The sequence below is a fragment of the Peromyscus maniculatus genome, chromosome 14 (genome assembly GCF_049852395.1).
Source record: "Peromyscus maniculatus bairdii isolate BWxNUB_F1_BW_parent chromosome 14, HU_Pman_BW_mat_3.1, whole genome shotgun sequence".
NCBI lineage: Eukaryota > Metazoa > Chordata > Mammalia > Rodentia > Cricetidae > Peromyscus > Peromyscus maniculatus.
Window position 1 is genome coordinate 48,967,522 of NC_134865.1, and position 18,098 is coordinate 48,985,619.

General features: G+C 47.3%; 1 protein-coding gene across 1 annotated transcript in view; it reads right to left on the reverse strand.

The window, feature by feature from the left end:
* The window catches only part of Sptb (spectrin beta, erythrocytic), a 129,717-nt gene extending 112,063 nt beyond the window's left edge, over nucleotides 1–17,654 (reverse strand). Inside the window, exon 1 of the mRNA XM_006973141.4 lies at nucleotides 17,516–17,654. The gene's annotated coding sequence lies outside the window, so the exon portion shown is untranslated. The remainder of the gene's footprint in view (nucleotides 1–17,515) is intronic.
* Between the last annotated feature and the right edge of the window lie 444 nt (nucleotides 17,655–18,098).

An 18,098-nucleotide genomic window follows, 5' to 3' on the forward strand; every position in this document is an offset into this window, starting at 1 on the left:
CAGGCTAGTCTTGAACTCCTGACCCTACTGTCTCTCTTTCCCTAGTGCTGGGATTACAGGTGTGTGCCGCTATGCCCAGTTCTTTCGATTATTTTTGGATGGCAAAACACACTTACTATAATACACTTCTAGCTGGTAACCTTTGGTCCTTTTTGCAATGAAGCCTATAAAGACGGACACTGGGACCTCCCCCCAACACAAAGCCCAGACACTGGCTTCTCACATGTCTTGGGTTCACCTCTTCTGTGCCATTCCAACTGTTTAAGTCTCTTGAGCCTTCATAATATGTCTCCATGACGTCCTAATATACACCCACCCCCTGTTCAAACCTTCACAGTGGATGCGAAGGTGACCCGTCAGTGACATCTGTCTGTCATTGATCATTGGGGTTGACTCAACTGCTTTGTCTGGTTACACGGGTGTCTCCTTCCTCCCTCACAGGTCCAGAAGATGGTGACCTCCCTGATAAAGGGGGTTCACTCTTCGGTCAAGGGTATATAAATAGCTGTCCTCCCCTGCTAGAGCCTCAAAAACAAGCCCTCAAAAATTCTGGTGCTACCCCCAGGATCTATAAGCTCTTTCATGGTCAATCCTGACATCAAGGACTGTTACAGTCTAGCCTCAAGGTACCTTCGGATTCCTCCATCACCACATCATCCCACTCGTTCTTCGCTGAGGTCACCCTGTACTTCAGATTCCATTTGATCCATGAAATGCCAGCTCCCTACTTGTTTCTCAGGCTAGTGTAGAGGGCTTCTCTTTGGCAAAGGCTGCCTCCTCTGAGTCCCTAGCCCAAACCAGCCTTGGCTTCCTGGAGCCCTGGAGTGTGCTGCAGGCCCGCCCCGACTCTCTTTGTATTCCCCTACAAGAGCAGGGGCTGTACCTCAATTACCTCTGTCTTTCCCCGAACAGCCTAATGCTGTGAATAGGGTGCCCGAAGAACGGCTGCCCCTTGTCTCCCACATCCTGACATCATCATATCTGTCTTGGCTCCATGTCATCGCTGTGTTCATGGTGAACTACTATCTTTAAAACAACCAACGCTAAGGAACTAGATTTTAAATGCTTTGCGCTTTACACATCAGGAGTCTGGCGTTTGATTGACAGTGTGACCTCAAGTAAACCTGGCCTGACCCAGACTCAGCTTCTCCATCAGTAAAACGGGAATGATGATAGCTCATTCTCTGACTGTCTGGAGAACTGAGGAGTCAAGGCACTTGACGCTCCCAGCAGGCCCCAGGCACATGAGTTAGGGGTTAGTGGCAGAAACAAAGAAAAGCAAAATTCAGAGTTCTCCAACCATGTGGGCCATGCGACCTTGTCAGAAGTATCCTTCTTGGATACTTCTAAAAATAGAGATTCTTACTTCAACATCATGAATCTAGGACTCAGATTCTATAGTCCTGCTTACGGTTCTAAAAATTATCACCAAGAAATAGAAGGATCTTAATGTACTATGTACCTGTTAAGAATGAATACATAGGGCCAGGAATGGTGCACGCCTTTAATCCCAGCACCCAGGAGGCAGAGGCAGGCGGATCTGTATGAGTTCAAGGCCAGCCTGGTCTACAGAGTGAGTTCTAGCCAGCCAGGGTTACGCAGTGAGACCCTGTCTCAAAAACAGAAAAAAAATGAATACACACACAGACACACACACACACACACACACTTATGTGCTTACAGACATCCACCTACATAAATACTCACAGATCTATAGCTATGAGCATATGCTCATCAAAGAAACACAAGACATTGCCAGCAGTGGTCATGTCAAGTGAAGCGTTTCTACTACTCTGCACTGTCTGACTTCTTTTTATCGTGGGTATCTGCTCATATTATAATTCCTTTAAAAAATTAGTGTTTTCCGAGACAGAGCCCAAGAGATGGCTCCGTAGGTAAAGCCAACTGCCACCAAGGCTGACCATCTGAGTTCCATTCCTGGAGCCACACAACAGAAAGAGAGACTCGAGTCCTACAAGTTGTTCTCCAACCTCCACATGAGCACCTTAGCATGAGTACAACCCCCAACACACACACACACACCAATGAACAAACAAATGTTAAAAATTGTACAGACAAGCGGGCAGTGGTGGCGCATACCTTTAATACCGGCACTCGAGAGGCAGAGGCAGGCGGATCTCTGTGAGTTTGAGGACAGCCTAGTCTACAAAGCGAGTTCCAGGACAGCCAGAGCTACACAGAGAAACACTGTCTCAAAAAAATAAAATAAAATAAAAACAAAAACAAAAAAAACCCAAAGAAACAAAAATTGTAACAACAAAGGGGGAAAAGACAGAAGAGCAGATCAAGAGCAAGGGCATGAATCAGAGGATCTGGGTTCCTCTTAAGAGTCCTAAAACTGCTGGGTGGTGGTGGTACACACCTTTAATCTCAGCATTTGGGAGGTAGGCAGATCTCTGTGAGTCTACAGAGTGAGTTCCAGGACAGCCAGGGTTCCAGAGAAACCCTGTCTTGAAAACGCCCCCCCCCCCAAAAAAAAAAGAGTTCCACAACTAATGTGTTTGGCAATTTCAGGCAAACTACCTCCCTTCTTATTAAATGTTTTACAGTAAGGGGCCAGAGATGGCTCAGCAGTTAGGAGCACTGTCTGCTCTTGCAGAGGACCCAAGTTCAATTCCAGCACCCACAACCATCTGTAACTCCAGTTCCAGGGGATCTAATGGCCTCTTCTGGGCTCCGTGGGCACAAGGCACACATGCAGGCAAAACACCCATACACATAAATAAATAAGAAATAAGAAACTTCACACACACACACACACACACACACACACACACACACACACACACACACACACACCCCAAACAAAAAGAACCTAAAGAGTGGAATCAGATGTTTTCCGGGGATGGTTCTGAGGTTACTGATATGTGGGGGCAGGATGCTTTGAGTACACTGTATCCATAGACCATCTTTCTTTGAGGAGTTCTGATGCCTCAAGCATCAGGCTTTGAAAGAGGAAATGAGGATGTAACTTCATCTCCATCCTCTTCGCAATTCAGCGAGAAAGCATCCCTGCTGTTTTATAGACAGAGAAACCCAGTGTAGTTCGAAAAGATCACTTGCCAACCAAACTGCGCTGCTCACTAGACTCTGCTGTTTGCAAAGACTTACGACTGCCAGGAGTTTTTAGCTTCCCAATTCATTCTGTGTCTCTTCTGCAGAGGAGGCGCAAGGCTTATGCAAAACAAGCAGAAGGCGCTCTTTGCTGGTGGAAGCGGGGTGAGATGTAAAATGACTTCCTCTGGGTCACAGTATAAACAAAGCTGGCTCCCAGCAGAGGCAGGAAGTCTTCAACCCTGGGGAGCAAGTCTGCATCCCTCCCCCACCTGGACTAGGCGCTTCACCTTGAGAAGAGTGCTTCACTGCCGTCATTTTCTGAGTGTTTTCTGGGTCAGAAGCAATGCGAGCAGCCGAGCTCAGGCTGCCAGTGGAATTGCTACATTAAGAGTGCGGAACCGTGTTAACTTCTCTACTATACCCCCCCCCCCCCAGCTCAGGCACCCCTGGTGAGAAGAGCCCAGCTGGACTAGACCAGCTGAGTATTTTTCCAGTCTCTGGGCAAAGTGACTTCACCCAGTTTTGCAATGCAAATGACCTGGTTTGTCCTCCTAGGTGCGTACGGGTTTCTGTCTTGGAGGATACTCGCCCACTTCCTTTCCCAGAGTTCTTGGCTGGGATTCTAGGATGGTACCTCACTCACTACCCTGCACCTGCAAACACCTCCATTCTTCTCAGGCCTCCGCAGAGCAAAGGACCCTCTCCCACCCCAACGGTTTCTGTCAACACATACAGAAAGGCAGAACTTAATCTACTAACTCTATATGTAGGAGCCCAGAATTTAAATGAGACGTGAGACCGGAGAGCAGCCAGAACATGACAATGCGGACCATCTCCAAACATGAAAAGGCCTGTTCCCCTCAAACGGCATAGAGCCGAGCCACCAGCAGCCAGACTACCACCAGTGACCTCTGTGTCCTGCCACGGGTGATCGCTGGTCTTCATGGCTTCCTAGACCTTCTAGAAGTTGTTGGAGTTTTACTCTGCTCTCACCCTGCACTCTCAAGTGTGTTGACTGCTGTCTCCAAGCACTGGCTTCACTATCACGCCCCTCAGAACACATTGAGATTCCAACCAATTATCCCGGGGGCGGAGCCTCTTCTGCGTCTACCTCTCTGCTCTCGACTCCATCAGAAAGCCCGACTTTGTCCTCTACCTTTCCTTATCCTGAGGACATCTTTGCAAAGCCTTTGAAGGCCTTCTGTCTGTCGGTTCATCTCAGACCCTACCACACATTTACAAAGGCTTCCCAGCTCCACTCACTGACTAATGGCATTCAAACACCGGACACAGAACGGGCCCGAGAGTGGGAGTGTGCCCATGACAGAGAGTTTTGTTGGAAGAAACAAAAAACCACTCAAAGGCCTGAGCAAGCAGAATGCAAGCGAGCGAGTCCAGCCATTGGTGGGACTCACTTTGTAGGGGCAAGGCCGAGATGAAAGCAGACTCAACAACAAGCACTGTAACATTATCCAACGCAGCTTCCACTCCGTGTGTCTACGCAGGAGCAAACAGCCACGCAGGTTACATGTACCCAGAAAATCAAAACTTCTGTAAAGGAATCTTGGAGAGTTTTTGTTTGTATGTTTTTGTTTCATTTTCCTGAAATGTTCTTATGAACTCTTTCCCCTTATAAGACAAATCTTATACAGATGTATATACAGATATACCAAAAAGCTTTCATCATTGCGTTCTGAGGGTCAGCACCAAACATCCGCTGAAAAATGAGGTGGGAGGGACTGGATGCTGGATGAATACATTTTTCTAGCAATAGACCTGTTCTGGTGATGCCTGTTAAAATCGGTTGTTACTTTTCCTTCCAATAAGTGGAACAGAGCTGGAGGAGGAGGAGGGAAGAGCCCCACTCATGTCTTAGACAGTCCTCATCACTCAGCCTCATTCATGAACAGCTAGTATCTTCCATTACCCCGTCTTCAGAGACTTCTGTGGGGGCCTATTTTGTGCTGAATATTCCAGAAAGTTCCTCCATCACTCCATTCAGTCAGCCGTTCTAGACTATCACCCAAGAGCCAGGGAGTGAGTCGGGCACCTGAGTCTCCTTGGGAACAAGACACTGTCCGAGGAATTTGTAACCTTCCAGAGTCCTACACACGACCCAGCAGTGTGAGAACCAACAGAGGAGAAAAACATGTCTCCCTAAGTGAGGGCGGAAAGTCCAGGGTTTCAGGGTATTTTCACAGTTTTATCTGAGGGTTTTCTCTGAGTGGGGTCTTCAGGCACACGACACACAGAGTCTGTGGCGGACAAAAGAGGGACAGTCATTCCAGGACAGCAGCAGAAGCCCAGGCACAGAGGCATGAAAACACATCTCAAGTGTAGCAAAGTCACAGGCATCCAAAGGGGAAAAGGAGAGGAGACGGATCTGGGAAAGGCAGGCACAGACCGTAAAGGTCCCTGTTGGTCACTTAACTTTATTTCTTCAATGGAACTTGAACTCATGCTAGGCAAGTCTCTATCACTGAGCTACAGCCACGGCCTTCCCTCTTTAAATTGTACTTGGGGGCAACAGAGAACCTAAGAACTATAAAACAGTAAAATGGCCAGGCATGGTGGCGCACGCCTTTAATCCTAGCACTCTGGAGGCAGAGACAGGCGGATCTCTGTGAGTTCGAGGCCAGCCTGGTCTACAAAGCAAGTTCTAGCTAGGGCTCTTCTATAGAGAAACCCTGTCTCGAAAAACCAAACCAACCAAACAAAAACAGTAAAATGACTTGATCAGACTCACAGCTTTAAGAATAAGTCCGAGGTCAGGGTGTGGCACGGACTGAAGAGGTAAAGATGGAAAGCCAGTCATGCAAACATAACCTAACTTAGGTGGATACTGGGAGACGGAAACTAATTTGGAAACTCTGAAAGAAAAACCAAACAGAAGTCAGTAGCCAGGTGGATTAGAAAGCTTGAAAAGGAGAACTATACAAAATGCTGCTGAGGTTTTCATTTGGGGAGATGGGGAAAGAAGGAGCCATCATCAAAAGGCAGAAGAGCAGGACTGGGGATAAAGCGGAGAGCTGCCACTGTGATAGGGAGAGAGAGACATCTTATCATGAGCAAATGATGACAGCCAGGAGAAGGCTGTGGTGCACATCTGGGACCGGGGCGGGAGGCAGAGGCTAGATCAGCTGTAGATGCACTGGCAACCCTAACAACAATAGCTCACAGAAAGGAATGGGCCGAGCGGGGGGGGGGGGGGGGGGATGTTAAGAATAAGTAGGATAGCCAGGCAGGGGTGGTGCACGCTTTTAATCCCAGTACTGGAGGCAGAGGCAGGAGGATTGCTGAGTTTGAGGCCAGCCTGGTCTGCAGAGTGAGTTCCAAGACAGCCAGGGCTACACAGAGAAACCCTGCCTCAAAAAAAAGAAAAAAAAGAAGAAGAGAAAGTACTATAAAGGAGGAACAGGGAACCCAGGCGGCAGAGTCCAAGGCAGGGCCCAGTTTCAGAGTGAGAATGCTTGTGGGTTATGGATGTCGGGGGTGGGTGGGTGGGGGTGGGAGTTGGTGGATGGGGGTGGGTGGGAGGGGGGAATGGACGGGACGGGACTGCCTGAACAATAATTCTGACTTTTTCCAAAGCAGCTTTACTGCTCTGGCTACCTTACAGCCGTGGGTGTGTTGTATCTCTATCCTCAGATGTCAAAGAACCATGTCGGAAGTAGGACTCAGAACATTAATTATTTATTAAACGCTAATAAAGGGATTCAAGCCTATGAGGTTAAATCCTTGCAAATATGAAGCAGCATGTGGAAGTATGCAATTAATTACCTATCTAATTTCAAATGATTAAAAATGCAGGACTTTAAAGAAAAGAATCCTTGAAATTGAGAGTCTTGTAATGTTAACCTTCACCCAAATATGGGTAGACACAATGGTTCAAAAGCAGCACTTTGGAATAAATACATGTGGGTTCAAGTCTGGCTTTAACTTTAGTGGGTAGAGAGTTGGGTAAATTAACTGCTTGATTTTTTTTAATCTGTTGAATTAGGAAAATAATAGTACATATATGATATTATAAGTACACATGAAAATTTCTAGCATAGTGTCTAGACTAGCACCTAAGTTCTCAATAAATGCTGACTTACTGTTACTATAAGTTCATTTCCAAGTTAAAATATGTATTCATTTGGGGCTGGAAAGATAGGCTCATAGTACTGGCTGCTCTTCCAGATGACCTAAGTTCAATTCCCAGCACCCACATGGGGGCTCACAACTGTCTGAAACACCATGGGCACCAGGCACACAAGATGCACAGAGATGCATGAAGGCAAAAACATATATACATAAAATTTATACACACACACACACACACACACACACACACACACACACACACACAGGTACACATAATGTCAAACATTCCGTCTTTTTGTTTAAGTCAATAAAAAATTCTAAACCACTCCCTTCTGTGTGCCAACCATGACTTTAGGAGCTAGGAATATTTTTAAAACTAGAAAGAAAGAAAGAAAAAGAATTGGATTCATTTTGCTATCTCAAGAAACTTGGCCAAATAGTATAGAAGGCAAGTTGACAGTCAGATGGCAAACAGTTCCTCCTGTAGCTAAGGAATGAACAACGTGCCCTGAAAATAAGGAGCAAACACTTGATGCTGCCCTAAGCCCTAGCCAGGGAAGGGCCATCAGCAAAGCGACCAAGATGAGGCAATGTGTAAGCTTGAAAATCTGTAAGGAAAAATTTGAGGGTAATAATAAATATTAAGGTGACACACATATACACCTTGGGAATGTCAGAGAAAGAGGAAGTTCTTGCCCAAGGGCAAAGACAAAGAGAAAAGGAGTGGAATCGGCCCAGATGCTCATCATCCGGCTCAAGGAGACTTCTTGGATGACGTACATCTTCCTATAATATTTACACCTTCCCCACCTGAGTTCAGCTACATGATCTAGGAAGCCAAGTAAACACGTACCTGCCCTCTAAGTGTTCAGTCTAAAAATAGACGACCTGATCTATGGACACATTCGGGAGCTTGGACAAGTTACTCCCCAAAGAGAATGATCTCAAATAATATTTAGGTTCAGTGTGGCCACCAAAGTGATGCTATTAATACATTTTTTTCTCTTCCCCTTGGAGATATTAAACAGTGGAAGGTAATATTAAAACTGATGGATGGGTTCCTTAAAAAAAGAATATACGATGATCCAGCAACTCTGTTTCTAGATATATATCCAAAAGGAAAAACAGAGTCTTGAAGAGATATATGCATTTTTCACAGTGATACCGTGTTTGTAGCAGTGTGATTTACAATAGGCAGAGGTTGGAAGCGACCCAAGCGTCTGTCTGTGGATGGGGAGGAGAGACAATGGGAGTTAGTGGATCCAGTGTTTGGGTTTCGGAAGATGAGAAAAAGCTCTAGAGATGGATGATGATGATGGCTAGAGAGCAATGTGGATGCAATTTTGCCACTGAACTGTATACTTCAAAGTTATTTAAGTAACAAATTTTAAGTCAAGCATATTTATCACCATTTAGGAAGAAAAACATTTTAATTGCATGGTTGCCATGCCCATGAAATAACTATTCTTCATCATCTAGGGGCAAAAAACAAAAACAAAAAACAAAAACCCAAACTTTGTTTCTGACAAGCAGATATAGAGCCTTGGAGGTGTGTGTGGCTGAAATGCAGAATGTTCTTCCTAACAGGGAAGAGGCCCTGGGTTCCACCCCTGGCCACCTGAAGACAGGGAGAGCGTGAATCAGGGTATATCAGAAAGTTCTTCATCTACAGCAGTGGTTCTCAACCTTCCTATCACTGCGATCCTTTAACACAGCTCCTCATGTTGAGGTGACCCCCCAAGCATAAAATTATTCTCTTTGCTACCTCATAACTATAATTGCTGTTGTTATGAATCATAATCTAAAGATCTGACATTCAGAGTATGGATCCCCTTGAAAGGCCCACAAAAGGGTAGTGACCCACAGGTTGAGAACCTCTCATCTAAAGGAACAATTTCCAGTTACCATTCCCCGGTAAAGGACACCTTTGTAACCCACTACAAAGAGAGCATTGTGGGTAGCTATCACCTAGCAATTTTCAGTTAATCTAACCCTGTGTACCAGCACCATCTATCAAAAATTACTAATAAGCAGTTGGACTTGGTTGTACATGCCTGTAACACCAGTACACAGGAGGCAAAGGGAGGAAGGTGGTGAGGCCACCCTGGGATACATAATGAGATCGTGTCTCAAAGCCACAATCAAAAACTGACTAGGTGGGGCTGGAGAGATGGCTCAATGGTTGAGAGCATTGGCTATTGTTCCAGAGGACCTGAGTTCAACTCCCAGCATCCACATGGCAGCTCACAACTGTCTGTAACTCCAGTTCCAGGGGCTCTGACACCTTCACACCAGTGCACATAAAACAAATTTAAATAATTTTTTTACAAGTGACTAGTCAGTATAAAACTTAGATCAATTATTTAAAAAATTGTAAAATAAAAATAAAATAGACATCTTCTTTGAAGTTACAAATGGAACTTCTACTTCCAAAAGCCTTAGTGGGAACTTTATGTAAGACCCAGGACTGCAATTCATACATAGCTCCTTCCCGTAAGAGTTTATTATCGGCCGAGAATGGTGGGACACACCTGCAATTCGGGCAATGCAGAAGCTGAGACGGAAGGATCACAAATTCAAGACCAGCCTAGGCTACATAACAAGACCCTGTCTTAAAGAAACAAGCAAAGGCTCCGTGGGTAAAGCCACTTCCCACCAAGACTGACAACCGAGTCCAATTCCCTGGCCCCACGTGGTGGAGAGGAAGAACTGACTCCCCAGAGTTGCCCTCTGACCTCCACACTCATGGCATGGCATGTAAATGCCTTTCCGCTACACACACCCAAATAAATGTATAAATACAAACGAAACAAATCCCAAATAAATGAATGAGCATATTGCCTGGCTGAGCATAATTCAACACTAATAATAAAAGGAGTCTGCAGTCACCTTCAGGTCAGTCATACAAGTAACAAGTGTGGGATTCCATACCCAACTGCCTGTGACATCAGCAAGAGGGGATCCGACACTCTTCTGGCCTGGGCAGGAACCTGCACACACACACACACACACACACACACACACACACACACACACACACACACAAACTGCTCAATGAAACCAGAAATCCAAAATAATAGACTCATGTATGTCTGATAAAATGTATCACCATCTCACAGGGCAGTGGCGGCGCACGCCTTTAATCCCAGCACTTGGGAGGCAGAGGCAGGCGGATCTCTGTGAGTTCGAGGCCAGCCTGGTCTCCATAGAGAGTTCCAGGAAAGGCGCAAAGCTACACAGAGAAACCCTGTCTGGAAAAACCAAAAGAAAAAAAAGGAAAAAAAAAAGATCACCATCTCAATAAATGGTCTTTTTATTTTGACATTTGTTCAGGCCCCAAACAATTGCATCATCACTGACTTATTCTTTTTTCTCTTACCCTCCCTCTCCAAATCCCATCAAGCCTGTCTTCCAAATACACGCAGAATCCAACTACAGAGTACCACCTCCCTCACCTCATACCTCGCCTGTCACCTGGACCTCAGTCGTTTTCACTGAGCTCGCTCCCTGCTTCCACCTCCACAATCAATCCTCTGGATGCCAGGTAGAACCTCTTTAAATACAGACCCGAACAGGTCACTTTTCCGTCCACAATGTCCAGTGACTTCTTATCTCACTTGGACTAAAGCGAAAACCTGATTCTCCACTCCTAAACACGCCATGACCTCCTTCCTCCTTTCTTTCGGCTCTCTGCTGAGATGAAATCCCAGCAGTCCTTTGCTGACTGCTCACTTCACCCAACAGAACCCACCCACCCCCTCCATCCATCCATCTAACTATATCTCCCCCTCCCCGTTTGTTTTCAGGGCAGGGTTTCTCTGTGCTGCTTTGGCTGTCCTGGATCTCTCTATGTAGACCAGGCTGAGATCCACCTGCCTCTGCTGGGGTTAAGGGGTGTGCCACCACCGCCCGGCTCAACAGAACCATCTCTCGCTCCCTTCGTGTGGCTTAATTTTTCCCTGTAGCACCCGATATTATGATCTACCTATTTGCTGCCTGTCGATGTGATTTAATGTGTGTCTCTCCCAGTGAGGATGTGCGCTCCACGATGTCAGAACCCCGCCCCCCTCCCATGCTCACTGTCGTACCCCCTTGAGCCTAGAATACGTTTGGTGAGTAAATAAGAATATTATTTGGAGATTAAAGGAGGTATAAGCCAAAAGCAGCTGACGTCATTGGGAAAACGAGAAAATTTTGAGGTCCCAAATGAGGTAGAGGTATAATGGTGCGCAGCAAACTTGGGATAAGGGACTGGAGAAGCCAAAGGATCGACAAACACAGAAACGCATCATTGTATCTATCTGCAGTATCTGCTGGTGGGCCATTATCTTGTGCTTTGCCTCATCATCACTGTATCCTCTGTAGGGCCATTCTTGGGGTTTTGTGGGTAAGTTAGAGTGTAAATACTGCCACCAGCCTCTCTCCAAAACCAATAAACTCAGGTGGAAAGTTCCGCTGAAGGAAGAAAGCAATTCCTCTTGGCCAGGAAGCCCAGAATGTTCAGTTCTCCCTTGGAGGGAACCTGAAGAAGGAAGGCTCCAGCCATGGAAGCAGGAAATTGGGTGAAAGACTGGTTCAGCTGTCAACCACTGGGGACGTTTCTAATTCAGTCCCCCAACTCTAAAGGACGGATAATGGAATCTTCTTGTGTGGTCATTTTGAGATAAAATGAAGTGATAACAAAGACACCCTAAAAACTGAAGGGACTAAACATTGAGTGCTCACTCCCTTGCTTTAGGATAAGTGCACCTCGTACCGAACTTTAATTCACTTTCTCTTCCCACTGTTAAAGAGCTTTATCCAAACCAGGATCTGGTCAGGCCCCTGCGACACGCACATCTCCAGGTAAACACATACACTGATTTCAACATGAACTTGGGAAGTTCTTCAGCAAACCAACCCTAAATCATCTCCATTGTGTGGTCACAGGGAACTACTCATTCTGGAATGTAATTATGCTCCACTGCCCATCTGCGTGGCACCACATACTTACAACCCTGCACTGTGCCCTTCTCAGCCTCCCCTTTTCCATAGCCCTTGATGCTTTTTAAAGCCTTCCTGACACCCCAACCTGACTCAGATCTTCCTGCCATGGCCTTTGCCTAGGAACATCATTTTTTCCCCAAGCAGTCTACCATGTTTGCAGGCCTGCCTTCTAGTAGTGAGTGGACCTCCACCTGCCCCTTCTCTGTGTCCTTGAGCATATACCAGTGTGAGGTACACAGTACCTGCCCTAGTGTGGGGTACACAGTACCTGCCCTACGTTCGCTCTCTTTTAATCTATCTCAATTGCTTTCTCAGGCCTTTCCAGGGAAGGCTCCGTGACCTCTGACTCAGGGTTAGGAAAGGTCTTGTCTTGGTGTTCCGGAGGGAACACGCTGGAAGATGAAGCTGATTCGCCAGTCCTAAGGGAAGAGTCAAGAGCTGAGCACGGGGACAGGATGAGGCCCCAGACCTCATTCCCATCCTCATAAGTCAGACTGTAAATGCACCTCGCTTCCTCTGAAATGCCGTGAATCCCCACACGGGACACGCCCATATTTATGTCTGGTACAAATAGAAAAGATCTTCAACTTATTCATTTCCAAGACTATCCAAGTTCCTGCTTCGTTCACAATAGTGAAAACTTCGGAACTGACTATAATTCAAAGCAATTATTGTTCTTTGACTGTCAAGGTGCCCTGTTCCTCTTTTCATAAATATGCGGCAGGATCCCAGGCCAATTCAATGCAAAGTCTTTTCTTCTAGGCCCCGTTCCTACTCATTTGCTAAATTTACAGCATTCGAACGAAAGAAAGGGAACCTGCTTTTGCCCCACTGTTAACATGATATATGTCTGTTTTAATTGCCCTTTAATTATACCCTCAGCCAGGTCTGCACCGATATAATGGAAATAAAGCATTATAGCAAAGCCTGAGAGGGCCTTGCTGAGGTAGCAGGAAGACAGCTTTGTAATATTTCCTGCAACCAGAAGGGAAGAACAAAATGAGAGGTGGCCTGGGGATGTCAGAAGCCAGCCAAACAATTCACTGAGAAAGCGCTCTGTCTGTGACAGTACTTCTGCCTTTAAACTCTGCTGCGAGCTGAGCTGCAAGGCTGGTGGTCCCCTGGTGATTCGATGCTCAGCCAAGGCTGGCTGAAAATGGAAGAACTCAGGCGGCTCGCCTGTGAATGAAGAAATAAGCAGGATGACAAAGGAAACACGCTATGGCATTTTCTAACTATTTACCACCGGGAGCTGTCTATTCAGTGAGAGGAGCCAGCTCTGGCTGTGAAGTCCCCTGACTGCTTCCTACATTCTCCTTTGATCTCCAGCTCCACCTTCCAAGTCAAGAGACCTACACCTCCTGGGGCTGTCAGAGGACAGACACATGTCTGATAACCCCAACAAATGCAGAGTGGTGATCTAGCGCACCTAGCAACATATGCATTCTTCCTCCATGTTCCTTCCCCACAATCGAGTAACCAAAAACATCTGCCTGTAAAGACCGAAAGTCCAAACTACTCTATAGACAAAACACCATGCATAAGTATCCTCGTCTGTATTTCTGTCTTACCACATCTGCCTGCGTGACTTCAGAGCCCAGTATCCATGGGCTTCCCTGCCAAGCATCATTAGAAAATCAAATTTCTCATCAGCCCACATAATAGCTATTTTCCTTCCTGATGCTCCCAACTCAATTGATAAGTGTTAATCTGGAGGTTGGGAGTGATGGAGAGTGCATCGTAGACAATGAACAAACGTAATTACTTCAAACTTCCCACTGGTCATGTTTTCTGCCTTTTCATGTCTTGGGCAGAGTTTGATTTGGACAGAGTGTTTGATTTTGAAATAATATTCTTCAAGAGCAATTTGATGATTAGGTTAGATTAAAAACAGGTATTTGGAGACTAGAGAGATGACCCAGCAGTTAAGAGTGTGTACTGCTCTTGCAAAGGACACAGATTTCTGTTCCCAGCACCCACAAAGGCTCACAGTCCTCTGTAACTCCAGTTCCAGGAGATCCAACGCTCTCTTCTGGCCCCATATAGTAGCAGGAACACAAGTGGTACACATATAGACATTTAGGCTAAATATTTATATACATGAAAAACAAAAATTTTTATCAAACGGGTACCTGACAATCCCAATATTTCTTTCTCATCCTCCAGAAATGCTAAATAGTAAGACTTGCCTTAAGAAATGCACTGCCTGTAGGTAATGTGCATACCTTTTATATCAGATAATGCACATATACATCTACATATGTTAACAAGCATTAGGGAAATTAGAGATCAGCTTAGCATTTAATGATCACAAAGATATTCTCTTTTCCCTATCCTAGGATGTTTTCATTTTCTTTCCCGGTTTTGAATTTCACTAAGCTGTAAATATTGGATATTGAAGAACGCTCTTGCTCATCTTCCCCAAAGGAATGAAAACCTCCATGGTTTGAATGGACAGAACTGCAGGAAACAGACCTTGTTTACCATGGAAAAGAGAGAAATACAGGGAAGAAATGGGTTAGAATGGCAAAAAGCAAGGAAATAACATAAATGACCAGGTAAGCGGCAGCCAAGGATCACCTTTAAGCAAGCGATCACATAAACAGAAGGCTAGATTCAGTGACCTCCTAGGTTCCTTCCAACCCCAATCCTGTTTGCCTCATGAATTTTTTATAGTCACCCTCTGTCCCATCACACTGTCCCTGCGCATCATCAAGCCCTTCTGGCCACTTCCAGGACTCACAGGAAAATCTGTTTTGTTTTGTTTTTTTAAATCTGTGTTTGACTATTGCCAAGATTATAATTCTGTCCTTGAAACAACGACCTGAAAATAACAGGCCAGGCTAAAGAACTTTCGAGCAAATAAATGGCTCGATACTGCCTTGAGGTAATAATATTTTAGACTTCTCCGGTATAAGCACAATTACGATTTGAGGCCCAAGGAGTGAAGAATGAGAATGTTATAGTAAAGCTGCCCAAGCTAATCCACATCCCCTGCCCAGTGTCTAATCTTAACAGAGCCTGAATCCTGGCCTCACCTCATCTCTCATCAACTATGTGATGCAATCAAGTCATTTAATTCCCTGAACCCATTTCCTCACTTTAAAAAAATATATTATGATGGTATGTGTGCACATGTGCATGGACACTTGTGGAGGTCGGAGGGCAACTCTGTGGAGTCCATCACCAGACTTGTACAGCCAACACCTTTACCCACTGAACCATCTCACCAGCCCTGGCTCTGCACTTTTTAAAACAGGATAATATGAGTGACCTTGCAGAATTGACAATACAACAATATAAAGCAATCTCTGGTCATTCATTCTTTCTCTCATTCGGTCCACAAAGACTACTACCACTACCAACCAGCCACAAGTACATAAAAGACAGACAAAATGAAAGCTCTTATTCTATTTACCGAAAACCAACTATTTTCCAAAATTGTGGCAGACTAAGTTCAAAGCTTTCACTCACACCTAGTTTGCCTGAAATAGTCATGTCTATTGTGTCGAATATGATGGCAGGTGGGAGTCAGCCTCCAGTTATGTCTCCCCCCCCACCCCCCAGCTAACAATCCAACAGGTGTTGCTTCTACTAGCGGACACCTTCAGAGCACTTGGAAAAAGCAATGGCCGGAGCAAAAGGCAGTATCCCAGCTCTCCACTGGGCAAGTCACTCGGGAAAACTTGATAGGCCTGTGCTGCAAGGCCCAGCCTGAATGCCTGGAAGTTTTTGGGTGCTTTCAATTCCATGAGTGGACTTTATGTCTTCCGAGAACTCGAGATTAACAGGATTGGCCCGTTCCCAGCCACCACCGCTGGGCCACTGATAAACTGAGGCGCAGCAGTAGTAGAGGGGTCCATCTGTACTTTACTCAACACTAGAATTTGATAACACTTTGTATAAATGGCCGGCCTTTGGAGTCAGTTCATTTCAGGGCTGGTGGGCTCTTCTCTGTTGTAAGTTCACTATTCCTTTTGCTAGTTCCCAAGCCTCTGGGGGTGCTGAGCAGCATATATTAAGCAACATTTTGCATTTGTAAGAGTTTCCCAGGGCTCATAAAGTCTGATCCTGGAATAGGAAATGACTACCCTGGGTCATTGTCACAGAGCAGTTAAAAAGAGAATTCTAGAATAAAATTCTGAGCGATCTGTGAAGCTAAGGGTGGCCTAAGAGAACAGCTTAAATGATTTGCCTTTTTTTTTCCTTCCTCTCCCTCTGAAGGCTCCTCTCATTCTGGAGCTGTCTGAATCACCTCCCCTTGGAAACCGAACTATATACATCCTGATTGCCACAGGCAGGGGTTTTGCGTGGCTGCCTCCGAGCGTGGAGGTGACAGCCATATCCTCTCCCCACTGAAGTTCTCAGTAAAAGAACTGTATAATCCCATCCCACCGCGCCGGATGCATCTAAAACAGTGGCTCCTTTGCATTTTTTCCTTCAGTGAGTTAGGGGTGTTATTAACTCCTAGCACGTCTAATTGCTCACTGAAAACAGTGGTTTGGATATTAATAGGCTATAAATCAAGGCCCTACCTAAGGCTTGTTGTCACGGAAACTGTACTCAAGCCTCCGAGCTATTTCCCCTTTGGGAAGTCTGGGGAAGTTGGTGGGACTTGAGGATTGTGTTAAAGCTCTTATTTCTTCTACTTTCTGCTATTTCTTGGGGCCAAGTTGTTGGAACTGGCAAGAAGGGGACGGGTAGAGTGGGCAGTAGACGCTTGGAGAACAGGAACTCAAAGGGCATGGGACGGTTTTGGGGGGGGTCCTTGACGTACAGTTCTGGGACACTTGATCTTTCCCTTGTCGGTCTACACAGGGCCACTCTGCACGTCCTGCCCGGCATCCGGAGGCCCGGCCCCCTCTGCTGCCCTGAACTGTCCTCCCAGCCTTGGCGCTGGGCAGCCCGGGAGCGAGCTAGCCAAGTTCCAGAAGAGGATCCGACACGCCCGGAGGTAGAGAAGCCAGGCAACCGGAGGCACAGGCGCGGACGAGTGATAGGCAGGATCACCGCTCCCCCACCCCCCTTGCTCCCAGGGGAGGGTCCTGGGGGAGGCGGCCGAGAACACACACACCCCAAACCCACTCCCGGCGCCCCGGGGCAACACTCTACTAGCCAGCTTCCCAAAGCTAGCGCCCCGCTCGCCCAGCGCCTGCGAAGCCCACGCGGATTCCCGCGTCCCGGGGTGACGACTGCCGCAGCCGCCAGGGCCTCCAGTGCTCCGCACCCCTCCCGCTCCACGCTTGGCACCCAGGGCCAGGCCCCCACAGGGCCGGCGCGTCACCCGCCCCCTGGGCCCCGTGCTCCCCAGCGCTGGCTCCGGGGCACCCAGCTCCCTCCCGCCGCGCGGCCCTCGGGGACTCACCTGCGCTGGGGCTGAAGCGGCGGCCACCCCGAGCCCGGGGGCGGCGGCGCAGGGGGAGGAGGGCAGCACGGGGCTCCTGGCACAGTGGCCGCCGGGCGCCTGGTGCTGCGGAGCCGCGGACCCGCCCAGAGATATAAATAACATTATCTGAGGAGGGACATTCCTGCCGGGGGACATCGCTGCTGCCGGGACCAGATAGTCCCGCGGCGGGGGCGGGGAGGCGGGGCCGCAGCCTCCCGCAGCGCCAGGCCCGCCTTCCCCACCCACTCCTGCACCTGCCAATCAGCCTGCGCGCCCAGGGGCACCTGCCCAGCCGCTAGCGCCGCCGCCGCCTGGACCAGGGGCGCCCCGGTCCTCGCTCACCTCCCCTGATCCCGCACACCCTGAGCCCCTAGCCTAGGGAAAAGGGCTCGACTCTGCAGCTCAGGCCTAATTCGTGCGCCCGGAGCTGCAAGCCTGGCGGCGTAAAGGAGTCCTCCCAGCCTTTCCCGCCCTGCGTCCCCGCAGCCTAATGATCTGGTTTTGAAAATACATCGAACGACCCCGTTTAGGCCGTAGGGTGGGTGGATGAGGAGGGCTCCCG